At 37.2% G+C, this 2,500-nt stretch overlaps 1 long non-coding RNA gene across 1 annotated transcript in view; it reads right to left on the bottom strand.

Annotated features, from left to right (window-relative positions):
• LOC135096426 (uncharacterized) overlaps positions 1-2,500 on the bottom strand; it is a 5,270-nt gene that overhangs the window by 535 nt on the left and 2,235 nt on the right. Inside the window, exons 6-8 of the long non-coding RNA XR_010264751.1 lie at positions 1,732-1,833; positions 488-658; positions 1-99 (exon numbers count right to left, since the gene is read on the bottom strand). The exon at positions 1-99 is cut by the window's left edge and continues 51 nt beyond it. This is a non-coding gene — a long non-coding RNA (uncharacterized LOC135096426). The remainder of the gene's footprint in view (positions 100-487; positions 659-1,731; positions 1,834-2,500) is intronic.

The following is a 2,500-nucleotide window of genomic DNA, read 5'->3' on the forward strand; positions in this document are numbered from 1 at the left end:
GGAGGGGAGGTCAAGGCCTTCCAATGCGCGTCTGGTCAGGAGGACAGCCCCCCGCAGCCCCCCACCTGCAGCAGCCCCACCATGTCCAGAGGGGGTGGCCTGGGGGGTGTTAATTAGGTTAGGTTAGAATTGAGTGGGTAGTAGTTGTAGTAGTAGTAGTAGTAGTAGTAGTAGTAGTAGTAGTAGTTGTTGTTGTTGTTGTTGTTGTTGTTGTTGTTGTTGTTGTTGTAGTAGCAGTAGTAAAAGTAATAGTTGTAGTAGTAGTAGTAGTAGTAGTAGTAGTAGTAGTAGTACTTGTTGTTGTTGCTGTATTAGTAGTAGTAGTAGTAGTAGTAGTAGTAGTAATAGTAGTTGTTGTAGTAGTAGTAGTAGTAGTAGCAGTAATAGTAGCTGAAATAGTTATAAACTCTCTCTCTCTCTCTCTCTCTCTCTCTCTCTCTCTCTCTCTCTCTCTCTCTCTCTCTCTCTCTCTCTCTCTCTCTCTCACCCTTCTTCCTTGTATCTGGAGGCGAAAGCTCCCAATAAGTTGTTGTTGTTGTTGTTGTTGTTGTTGTTGTTGTTGTTGTTGTTGTTGTTGTTGTTGTTGTTGTTGTTGTTGTTGTTGAATAGATTGTGTGTCTGTCCATCTGGCGAAGTTAGGACCGGACCGACCACATTCCTGCAGTAGTAGTAGTAGTAGTAGTAGTAGTAGTAGTAGTAGTAGTAGTAGTAGTAGTAATCTTAGTTTCTATATATTATTTTTCGCTTTTCTTTATTGTTATTATTTTATTTTATTTTTTCCCTGAGTTTTATTGCATATTTTCCTATTCATTCCTTTTATTAATATTTCTTAAATGTCTTAGAACTTTTCAGCTAATTTTCTTAACTTTCTCTTTATTTTCCTTATTTAAAAATTGATATTAATTTTAGGCACGTTTTCTTTATTTTTTCTGTCATCATCATTTTTATCATTTCCTAATTTTGTTCTTATTTTTATCCCACATTTTTTTTAAGTTGTTCCTAATCTTTATTGCATATTCTTGAGTATTTCATCTTTTTATTGGTTATCCTTCAGTTTCTCTTATTTTTTTATCATATATTCTTAGTTTCATTATTATTTGTATCATCTATTCCCACTTTTTCTCATTTTCACCATATTTTCTACGTGTCCCCTATAATTTTACCATTTTCTTTGGTATTCCACAAAAATTTACAGTTTATTATTTTTTCCCCAATATATTAGGAAATTTCCAAAAAAATACCAAGTTACCCATAAATACCCAACATTTTCATTAGTCCCCCGTTTAAATTACACATTCTCTATTCATTCCTTAAAATCATCACACTTTCTGTACATCCCCCCCTAGAAAAAGCACCTCATCTATTTATTCTCCCTTAGTTTTCGCCACAAAGTCTTAAGTCTACCATAAACCTACTCCATTTTCTTTAATCTCAATAAAAATCATACGTTCTCTATTCACGTTTTCACCACCAACTCTTCTATTCCTTAATTTTGAAACTGCTTTAACCATGACTGCTTTCCAAGACCGTAGAAATTATTAACGAGGTTCTCAAGAGTGTTTTTCCTGTTAATAATGTAGAAATGTCGTTAATCTGTCACTAGAACCGTAAAAACACCCTTTAAAAACTTGTGTGTTACTTCAACTACGGCCTTTGGAAAGAATTTTAGATGCGCGGTACAAGTCTAGCTGATTACGGCCCCCCCCCCCCCTCTCTCTCTCTCTCTCTCACCTCCTTTTGTTCAGTAAGTGGGTGAGGGCGTGGGCGTGGGTGAGGTGGGCGGCTGGGTCCAAGAGGAAGAGGTGGTCAGGGTTCTTCTCTTGAATCTTGCGTCTGGGGAAGGGGAAGAGGAGGAGGAGGAGGAAAAGAGGAAGAGGAGGAAGGGTTGAGAAGAAGGGAAGAGTAAAGGAGAGAAGAGGACGGTGAAAAGAGGAGTTAAAAGAGGAAGAGGAAGAGGAGGAAGACGATAAGTAAGATGACATAAAAAAGAGAAAGAGAAGGAGGAGGAGGAAGAGGAGGAGGAAGAAATGAAAAAGGTGAGGAGGAGGAGGAGGAGGAGGAGGAGGAGGAAATGAAGAAGGTGAGAAGGAGAAGGAAGAGGAAAGGAAGAGGACGAGAAGGAAGAGCAGGAAAGAAAGAAGAGGACGAAGAGGAAGAGGAAGAATATGAGGAAGAAGAAGAAGAAATAAGAGGAGGAACAGAAAGAAGAGGAAAAGAAAGGGAAAATAAGAGGAGAATGATAGTGAAGATTAAGAAAAGAAAAATAACAAGTTTCATGGATTAGTCACCCCGTTAAATTCATATAATTACAGCTATTTATTGTTATTATTATTACTATCACAGCAATAGAAATATGTAATAACAAATGTAATATCTAAAACAACACTATTTCTTCTATATAATTATACCCCAACAAAAAATTATTACCCTTATTTCAGATTCAATAAGTAAAGCCACGTTCTTTTAAATCCATAAAGAAACGCGGCACCGGGCAAGCGAC

The sequence above is a fragment of the Scylla paramamosain genome, unplaced genomic scaffold, assembly GCF_035594125.1.
Source record: "Scylla paramamosain isolate STU-SP2022 unplaced genomic scaffold, ASM3559412v1 Contig4, whole genome shotgun sequence".
NCBI classification, from domain to species: Eukaryota; Metazoa; Arthropoda; class Malacostraca; order Decapoda; family Portunidae; genus Scylla; species Scylla paramamosain.